The sequence below is a fragment of the Nannospalax galili genome, unplaced genomic scaffold (assembly GCF_000622305.1).
Source record: "Nannospalax galili isolate Female #2095 unplaced genomic scaffold, S.galili_v1.0 scaffold77, whole genome shotgun sequence".
Lineage (NCBI taxonomy): Eukaryota > Metazoa > Chordata > Mammalia > Rodentia > Spalacidae > Nannospalax > Nannospalax galili.
In genome coordinates, this window is record NW_008341457.1 from 1567551 (window position 1) to 1576995 (window position 9445).

Here is a 9445-nt window from a genome sequence, read left to right on the forward strand (position 1 = left end):
AAACAAAACAAACAAACAAAAAAACACCTCTAATGGTTGACCTATCTAGTTGACCATGCTGGCTGAGGCAGATATCCTCATCTTGAGAATGATCTGGAATGATGGAAAATGTTACTCTAAGGAGGCAGGGTAGGGAATGTAAGGACTGTGAGCTACTTTTGTAATTTCCTGTTCAGTTTATTATTAAAAAGTAATGAGGCAAGGCCTGGTGGCGCATGCCTTTAATCCCAGCACTCAGGGGGCAGAGGCAGATGGATCTCTGTGAGTTCCAGGCCAGCCTGGTCTACATAGTGAGTTCCAGAACAGCTGGGGCTACAGGGAGACCCTGTCTCAAAAGACACACACACACACACACACACACACACACACACACACACACACAATTAATGAAACGAAATTTGGCGGTGAAGACATCAGGTTTGCACATCTCAGCAGAAGGTGGAGACAGCACCCACTCGAATGTTGGCATAAGACTGTTGCCAAGGGACTGGCGAGAGGATTCAATGGGTAAGGGGGCTTGCTGCCATGTCTGACGACCTGAGTTCAGTCCCAGGAGAACCCAAGTTGTCCTCCAACCTCTACATGTGTTTATGTACCCTCACACAAATAAAATACATGAAATTTAAAATTTTTCTATTAAAATAAAAAGACAGTCATTAACAGCAGGGGTCTGTGTCCCAGCCTGGCAGGCGGAGGAAGAGACGGCGCCACCCTGGCGCCAGGTCCTGTGTCATGTTGCAAGGAGTGACAGGATGAGGCTCAGTTGGACAGGCGTGTGGACGTTGTCAGGCTGGTGGCTGCCTGGTGACCATGGCGGGGGCTTCACAGGTGGAAGCGAGGACAGTTAATCAAGGTGCCTGAGAAGTGGGGTGCAGGAGACAATGGAGCAGCTAATCCTCCTGGTGTCTGGTTGTTCACCCATCTGCCAAGCCTCTGCTGGGCCTCAGCAGCCCTGGGGGCCAGGGTTGGGGGAAGGATGGAGACAAGACAGGATGGGGACATAGAGACCAAGAGGGAACCAGGCTATGGGAGAGGCTGGACTGGAGACAGAGACCGAGAGACAAAGAGACAGAGAAAGAGACTGGGACAGAGACAGAGAGATGAGACAGAGAGGCAGATGGAGAGGCAGAGAGACAGAGGCCCTTCCAACTGAGCTACAAGCACTCTACCCACTAAGCTCCAGTCCCAGCCCAAAACCCAAACATCCCTCTTTATAAACTTATTACACACATGTGGAGGTCACAGAATGATTTTGTGCAGTTGGTTCTTGCCTTCCACTTTGTGGTCCTGGGATTCAAACTCAGGTTGTTAGACTTGGTGGCAAGCTCCTCTCCCTGCTGAGCCATCTCACTGGCCCTCAGATATTTGTCATGGTACCGGATGTTGACTACCACAGCTGCCCTCCTCCTGTCCCTCCACCCCCGACTTGGTCCAGTGACATTTTGAGGCCCTGTCTCACAGAGCTGTCAGTAACAACTCATCTTTAATTTCTATGTCAGCTGCACTCCCGCTCACACAGAAACACTCCCCTGTGCTCTCTCCTCTCAGTCCTCCTCAGCTTGGCCCTCAGCCAGCCCTTGCACCTTTTCTATAATCTTAATTTTATGACCACCAAGCCCTGGGATCCTCCTGTCTCCACCTCCCCAGCCCTGGGATTACAGGCAAGCACCACCATACCCAGGTTTTTATGTGGGTTCATGGGATTTGAACCCAGGTCCCCAGTCTTGGCAGCAAGCATCTTTACCTGCTGAGCCCTTTTGCCAGCCCAACCTGTTGATGGATTAAAGGGATGAAGGTCGATTGAAGCTAAGGGTCTTGGGAGTTGGGAACATGGAGGTAACTTGGTTGAATGAAAGCCAGATCTTTTCACACGCTTGGTGGGAATGCTTCCCACTGAGTCACAGCCCCAGCCCTGGATGCAAGTTAAGTATTTCTATGATTCTTTCATCTGACACATGAAAAAAATGAGCACAGAGACTTAGGAGCTTTTTCTAAGGACACACAGCTCCAAAGCCACATTAAGAGGCTGACTTCTCTTTTCTGCTCTGGGCTGGAACCTCTTTTTTGTTACATGGCTGAGACACTCCTGTCTGTTTGCCCCCCTCTCTCTCTCCCTCCCCTGGCTTTTGGTCTCTATTTCCATCCCCTCCTTTCCAGTAGTCTCCCTCAGTCTGTCTCTTCTCTGTCTGACTCCTCTTTCCTCCCTGTAGCCTCTGTGGCCCCCGGGGCTCACCACTATGTAAGTGTGGACCTGAGGGTCTGTGCTGACCCTCCTGCTCACCAGGATGCCAGGCAGGGATTGAAGGGTCCTGCCCCCCGCTGGAGGGAAAGGGGGAGGAGTTAGAGGAGGGGACTGAGGTGGAGGAGTTAGAAGAGGGTACCCAGGGACCATAGCTCTCCGTCTCTGTCCACCTTCCTCACACAGCTTAGATATAAAGCCACACCTTGCAAGCTGCCTCTCGCTCTCTGTATTATTCAGGATGCTGAGGATCCGAACTCATGTCCTCATGCTTGTGCAACAGTCCCTTTACCCACTGAGCCCTCTCCTTCACCCCCAAACTTATTATCCAATAAGTTTGAAATAAGAAATCTATGCTCAACTCCATATCTATTGCTTGGGAACATTCAGCTTTTACTATGGCATGAGTGTCTGCCATGTCCTAGCCTGGAGGACAGGCAACCATGATGTCGCTCTGCCATTGAGGAGGCTGAGGCAGAGCAGTGATGTCTCTGTTTGTTAGACACACAATCAGGCTTTAGCTCAGATGGGGCAAAGTATAATTCCTATATTGAATTATTTGTTTCCCAAAGATTTTACAACAGATACTAGAGACTTTGGGGATAACTACAGTGTGCGGCTTTTTAAAACTTTTGCACTATTGTGGCAACCTACCACAAACTTGGGAGCTGAAAACCTAGAAAGCTAGCCACATGACTTCTTACTACCAGGAGCTGAGGTAGGAGGACAGTGAGTTTGAGGCTGGCTTGGGTTATACGTCAAGATCCTGTCTACACACACGCATGCAAGCACACAAACGCCCGGGCAGGATGGCTCAGCAGGTAAAGAATCCAATTACCTTGCCAGGTGTGGTGGCGCACGCCTTTAATCCCAGCACTCGGGAGGCAGAGGCAGGGGGGTCTCTGTGGGTTTAAAGCCAGCCCGGGCTACCTAATGAGGTTCAGGACAACTGAGGGTCACCGGGGACCCCCTCTCCAAAAAAAAAAAAAAAAAAAAAAAAAAAAGAATTCAATCACCGCCAAGCCTGAGAGCCTACACAGGGTAGAAGTTGAGAATGGACTCCTGCAATTGGCCTTTAATATCCACACATATACTGCGTGCGTACGCTCAAAATAATAAAATGAAATGGGAAATGAACCAAGGCCCCCAGATATGAAGATGGAGAAGAGGTGGGGTCACGACTAGGCCTCAGGACTGGGCTTTTGATCACAGCCACAAAGAGACCCTGAAAGCGAGGAGGCCTGGGAACAGCTTGATGGTTGGACCGAGCTCCAGCCAGTGTGCAATGGGCGTCGCCTGGGGGGACGGAGCAGGGGCGTCAAGACACGGGAGCGTGTCTCGGAGGAAGACAGAGCCCCAGAACCTTCCTTTCCTTTTCCCTTTGTTTCCTGGCCACAAGGTGGAAGGTTCACACGCTACACGTTCCTGCCAGGCACAAGGAGCAAGCTGAGGGGAAGGGGTAGGAGGAGGAGGAGGAAGAGGAGGAGGAAGGGGGAGGGGCTTGGAGGGGAGGGTCTTCTAGGGGGCGGGGTTAAAGGGAGGGGTTGGCTCCCAGAAGGGACCAGAAGGGAGGAGGGTGTGTGGCTGGGGGCGTGGCTTCCGGGGGCGGGGATCTCAATCAGGTGGTTGCCCACCGCTTTCTCCATCCATCTGGATCACAGCTGGAGGGGGGCAGACAGGACCAAGGCCTTTCTGGGTGCCCCTCTATGAGCTCTCCCTCCTGCAGTGGCCTGTGCCCTTCCGGGTCGTGGGGGTCCCCTTCCCTCACTCTCCTCTATCTACCTCCACCCATCCCTCCCCTTTCCCCTCCTCTCTGCTGCTGTATTACATTGTGAGGGGCTTTTATTGCAAGTTTGGAGTGCAGGCAGCTTCCCTTGGGCCTAGCTTCCTGGGGAGACTCCTATTACAAGGTGGGGTGCCCCCTGGAATTGGGGACCCTTTGCCGCAAAGCCAGTATGGAAGCCCTGGCTGGAGTTTGGTCAAATTCCAGGGAAGAAACTGCAGAGCTCATAGTAGAGACACTGTGGGACTGGTACCCCTCCCCATATCCTAGAGATAGACCCACAGCCTTCCCCTCCCTCCCTCTCCTCTCTGTCTCTCTTTCCCTCCCTCCCTAAATCCCTCCCTCCCTCCCTTCCTTCCTTCCTTCCTTCCTTCCTTCCTTCCTGATCTAATGTAGCTCAGGCTGGCCTGAAACTCACCCTGTAGCTAAAGATAACTTGAACTCCTGATCCTGTCTTGTTAGAACTCCCCAGCCAGGCCTGGGGCCCCTGACCCCAGAGGACACCTCTAAGTCCCAATTACACACTTTGACATTGAAGTTCAGGTTGTGACCTGGGCCCAGGGGTGAAGTGCACACCCACCATGTGCAAGGCCCTGGGTTCATGAGCAGCGCCCCATAAACCAGGCTTGGTGGCACATGCCTGTCATCCCAGCCCTCTGGAGATAGAGACAGGTAGATCAGGAGGAGTTCAGGGGCATCCTTGGCTACATAGTGAGTTTGGAACCAGCCTGGGCTATGTGAGGCCCTGCCTCCCTCGTTAAATAGAGATGAGATTCTCTGGGAGCCCAGTGAGGGGAGGAGGCAGGATGACCAACCCTGGGGCAGAAGGGCAGAACCCCTAAGGCTTGGGAGGGAAGCCAGGAAGATGTGCAGCCCTTTGAAAATGTAACAAGCGGCTCTCAGGGAAAATTCCTGGAGAGGGAAGGACCCATTGGGCAACATCATATCCAAAATGTAGCAATAAAGAGCCAACTCAGTTACTGAGGGAACATGACAGTAACTTATGTATCTGAGAATACAGATGGCTAATTAATTGCCACTTATTAAGCAATGGTCAGTCCTTCAGGAACCAAATTGTATCTCGCTCTCCAAAAGATTTCTGTGGTTATTATTTAGAGACAGGATTTTTTTTTTTTTTTTTTGATAGGGTCTTACTGTGTAGCTCTGGCTGATCTGGAATTCAATATTGTAGACCAGGCTGGCCTACAACTTACAGAGACCTTCCTGCCTCGGCTTTTAGAGTGCTGGGGTTAAAGACCGAGCACTATGACTGGCTGACCAAATTTTTAAATTAGCCTGGCTTGGTGGCACATGCCTTTAATCCCAGCACTCCAGAGGCAGAGGTAGGCGGATCTCTGAGTGCCAGGCCAGCTGGGGCTGGAGGGAGATCCTGTCTCAAAAAGACCAAAAAGCTCTTTTTTAAAAATTGAGACAGGGTTTGTTTTATGGTTTATGTGTATGAGTGTATTGCCAGCATGTGAGTGCACCATAGGTGTGCAATGCCTGGGGAGGCTAGAAGAGGGCGTCGGATCCCCAGGAACAGGAGGTACAGACTGTTGTTAGCCGCCATGTGGATGCTGGGAACTGAACTCGGCCTCTGCCAGAGCAGCCAGTGCTCCCTTGAGCGTCTCTCTAGCCCGACATCACATTTTTCTTTATTGTGCATGTGCGCAGCTGTGGTGCTGGAGGTGGTTGTGTAATCACTTCTTTATTTTCCTCTTTCGTTTCCCTCTGCAGCAGGCAGAGAAGTGACCACTGTTGACCGGGGTTACAGTGTTTGCAATAGGAAATACAATGTAAACAGCGTTGGCAACATTGTTATCACCTCAAGCTGGCCCTGGGGTTTCCGTGCTTGCGGGAGCTCCCAGGTTCGATCCGGTGCGGAGGTTCTAATTATGTACTATTAAAAGTAAGTGAGAATGCCGGGCGTGGTGGCGCACGCCTTTAATCCCAGCACCCGGGAGGCAGAGGCAGGCGGATCTCTGTGAGTTCAAGGCCAGTCTGGTCCACATAGTGAGTTCCAGGACAGCTGGGGCTGCAGGGAGACCCTGTCTCAAATAGATAAAAAACAACAACAAAAAACACATTTAAAATACAAAATCATAAATTAAGAACAAAACTGTCTACAATAGCAATCCCAGGTCTGTTCTTTATTTCTGTATTTAGGGACTTTTCCTTAGCTTTCCGGGTTTTCTCTCGGTTTTTGTTTGTTTGTTTGTTTTTGGTCTTTTTGAGACGGGTCTTCCTGTAGCCCCAGCTGTCCTGGAACTACACTATGTAGACTAGGCTGGCCTTGAACTCACAGAGATCAGCCTGCCTCTGCCTCCCGAGTGCTGGAATTAAAGGCGTGCGCCACCACGGCCGGCTAAGAGTAACTTTTTGAGAGATTAAGCACAAATGGCAATGTCTGGATTTGTGAAGTGAATAAGGGGGAAAAAAAAAAAAAAAGTGCGTTGGCCGGGAATCGAACCCGGGTCAACTGCTTGGAAGGCAGCTATGCTCACCACTATACCACCAACGCCTGATAGAAGAGGTAGCTCCACGTCTATTTAACAAAGCGGACACCGGATGAGCCCAACATACGTAGGGGTGTGGGTCTTCCAGGACTCGAGGCCCAAGGCCTCCTCCACCCAACCTTCTAGACCGTGTCGCGCCCGCCTATCCCCCCTACCACTTCAAGGCTATTGGTTCCGGCCTGACGTTATCCAATCAAGAACCGCCGCTTGGGCAGCTCAACTTCCGGGTCAAAGGCTCACCAGCCTGCGGTGCCCGGTGTGCCCGGTGTCCGCGGCCGTCGCTGTCCCCCGCGCCCCGCACTTCCGAGACCGCAGTTCCGGGCATGGAGTGTCGCGCGTGAGGCACCGCCGGCCCCGGGACGCCCTGCCCTGTCCGGCCCCCCGGTGAGCAGCGCCCGGCCGGCTCCTCCGACCCCCGCCCGGCTCCTCCGGCCCCCGCCCAGCTCCTCCCGGGTCACTGCGTCCGCCGGTTCCGGGCCGCGCCCAGGAGCTGCTGCCACTGCTGCGGAGACGGCGGGGTCGCGTCCACCTCCAGCCCGACCCTTCCAGCCTCATCCTCCAGGCTGAACCCCAAGCCACATTCCTGGCTTCCTCTCCCGGCTTGATCCCCCGAAACCTGATCCCTTCCGAGCTTGATCCCCGCAGGGATCCGTCCTAAACCTGGTCACCTCTGGCTTGATCCCCTCCAAATCTGATCTACTCCCAGTTTCATCCCCCAGCCTGATCCCCCAAATCTGGTCCCCTTCCTGCTTGATTCCCCCCAACCTGGTCGTCCTAGCCTGATCTGCTTTGAGCTTGATTCCCCCCAAATCTGATCCCCTCCTGGCTTCATCCCCCGAACCTGATCCCCCAAACCTAATTAATCCCTTCCCAACTTTATCCCCCAAACCTGATCACGTCAGCCTGATCCCCAAAACCTGATCCCTTCCCAGCCTGATTCTCCCAAACCTGATCCCCTCCTGGCTTGATCCCTCCAAACGTGATTTGCTCCCAGCTTGATCCTCAGCCTGATCACCTCAAAATCTGATCCCCCCCCGACTTGACTCCCCAAACCTGACCCCCACCTGGGTTGATCCCCCAAATCTGATCCTTTCTTGACTTGATCCTCCAGTTTGCTCACACCTTAATCTGATCCCCTCCCAGCTTGATCCCTCAGCCTAATCCTCCAAATCTGAACCCCTCCCAGCCTCATCCCCTAAACCTGATCCCCTTCTGCCTTGGACCCCCGCCAGACCCCCCCAAACTTGATCCCCTCCCAGCTTGATCTCCCAAACCTGAAGTCATCACCTCCAAATTTATCCTCCTAGCCTATTGAACTCCTTCCTGCTTGATCCCCGTCAAAGCCTGATTCCCCCAAGCCTGCTCCCCAAAACTTGATACCTCCAAGCTTGATACCTCCAGCTTGAGTCCCTGCCAGACGATTCCCCCAGCCTTATTCTTTCAAGCCTAATCCCTCCAGGCCTTGATTCCCCCTCAGAGCTTGATTTCCCAAATCCTGATCCCCCATATTCCAGTCCTCCTCCTGAGCCTTCACTTCCCACATGGTCCCACGCCAAGCTTGATTCCCTCTGGAACCTAGTCCCTCCATCTATCTAGTCCTCCCCTGTCTCACCTTCCCACCTTGTCCTCTCCCCCACCCAAAGTTTGAACACCCTCAGTCCTCAACCTCAGCTTATCTGTGTATCTTCAGCTCCACCCTCCCACAGGGTTCCAGCTTTAGACTTGCCCTGACCCCTCTGCATCCTTGCTACAGCCCAGCCTTGCATCCCGTGGGCTGTTCCTTCTGCCACTCACCCCATCTCCCTCTGGAGCACCGGCCTGCTTTCGAAGAGCTGGGACTGGTGCCCAGGAGGTGTGGACCGCAGTCACCAGTTCCCAGCTGGGTCCTGGGGAAACCGGGCACTGAGGGACGCTTCTCTCCCAAGTGCAACCCTGGGCGCGCTGGCAGCCCCACGGGGCTGGGAGGCTCAGCTAGAGTCTAGCCAGGTAGACAGGGTTAGGCCCCACAGGCGGGGATTCAATCCCCGATGGAAAGTGAGTAAGAGAGAGGCCCAGAGCCTCTCCATCCCTCCATCCTCACCAACCTTACATCTTCACCAGTCTCCATCACCATCCCTCCATCCTCTCCAGTCTCCATCAACAGCCTTCATCACCATCCCTCCATCCTCTCCAGCCTCCATCAACAGCCTCCATCACCATCCCTCCATCCTCTCCAGCCTCCATCAACAGCCTCCATCACCATCCCTCCATCCTCTCCAGCCTCCATCAACAGCCTCCATCACCATCCCTCCATCCTCTCCAGCCTCCATCGGCAGCCTCCATCAGCATCCTTGTATCATCACTGGGCTCCATCACCACCCTTGGATCATCACCGGCCTCTCCAACCCCCTGTCACCCTAACCCAACATTTCTTCTGTCAAGGTCCGTGCCCCTCGCCTACAGTTACCATGGAAACTCCTTGGCCCCTTTAGAAGGTCAGTCCCACTGGGCCAAGGTCTGGGTGGCTCAGGGTGGGCTGGGAGGTGGGGATCAGCTTGCTGGAGAATGCGGAAGTTGACAGGAAGTGGCTTTGTGTGGCCCTGAGGTCACTGACCCTGGGGCCAGGGCTGCTTCATTGTGCATGCCTGCTTGCAGGCTTTTCCTTTCCTAAGCCCTGGCTCCAGCCACCCTCCAAGGTTCACAAAGGGGCACTGACCCCGTGGCTGGGAGGTGCCCCCACCCCACCCCCAGCTCATCTGACAAAATACCACTTTTCACTTTTCTATGTTCTGAAAGGAACTTTTTTGTGTGTGTCTTTTTGATACAGGGTCTCCCTGTAGCCCCAGCTGTCCTGGAACTCACTATGTAGACCAGGCTGGCCTTAAACTCACAGAGATCTGCCTGCCTCTGCCTCCCGAGTGCTGGGAT

The 9445-nt window shown here is 53.5% G+C and overlaps 1 non-coding gene across 1 annotated transcript; it reads right to left on the reverse strand.

The window, feature by feature from the left end:
* Positions 1–6471: 6471 nt before the first annotated feature.
* Trnag-ucc lies at positions 6472–6543 on the reverse strand. The gene has a single exon. It is a non-coding gene; the product is annotated as a tRNA-Gly (tRNA).
* Between the last annotated feature and the right edge of the window lie 2902 nt (positions 6544–9445).